This window comes from Gekko japonicus, unplaced genomic scaffold (assembly GCF_001447785.1).
Source record: "Gekko japonicus isolate JY-2015 unplaced genomic scaffold, Gekko_japonicus_V1.1 scaffold3179, whole genome shotgun sequence".
Taxonomy (NCBI): domain Eukaryota; kingdom Metazoa; phylum Chordata; class Lepidosauria; order Squamata; family Gekkonidae; genus Gekko; species Gekko japonicus.
The window spans coordinates 171,661-172,346 of record NW_015177107.1 but is presented as its reverse complement, the minus strand read 5'-3'; positions in this window follow the sequence as shown (position 1 = coordinate 172,346).

Genomic DNA, 686 nt, shown 5'->3' with positions numbered 1-686 from the left:
GGCCTGGAGAGCTCCCAGAATTACAAGAGAGCCCCAGATGACAGAGAGCAGCTCCCCAGAAAGAAATGGCGGCTTTGGAGGGCGGGCTCTGCGGCATTATACCCCACTGAGGTTCCTCCCCCCCAGCCCCACCCTCCCTAGGCTTCATCCCCAAATCTCCAGGAATTTCCCAATCTCGAGTCGGCAACCATCGAGGGGGAAAAGTGAGCGGGAAAAGAGGTGGAAGGAGAAAGCTGGGTGTACACATCTTAATGAAATAACTGGCGAGAGATATGTTGCGGGCCGGTCTGGGAGGGTCTTGCAAGAGTTCCCATCGAGGCGGCACATCACATGCGGTTTCACGCGGCCTCTCTCACAGCGGGACAAAGTTAGCGCTGACTCAGGCACTGGCCCGCTGGACTGGCACAGAAATGCTCTTTAGCACAGGAACTTCGCGGGCCCCCCTGCTGCCTTGGAGCGCCTCTAGCCGGAGGCCCGGGCGTCGGGGGTGTGGGAAGCGCGCCTGTTTCCCCCCCCTCCCCCGGGAGAAGCCGGCTTCCACGCGGGGGGAGGGAGAAGCCGCGTGCTGCCAAGGAGCATGCGTGCTCGGGGAGGGGGGGATGGCGCGGGGAGGCGGCCGCTGTTTATTTGCGGCTGGGCCGGCTGAGCCGCGGCAGAGCGCGAGCGGGGGACTCCGGCGCCTTCTG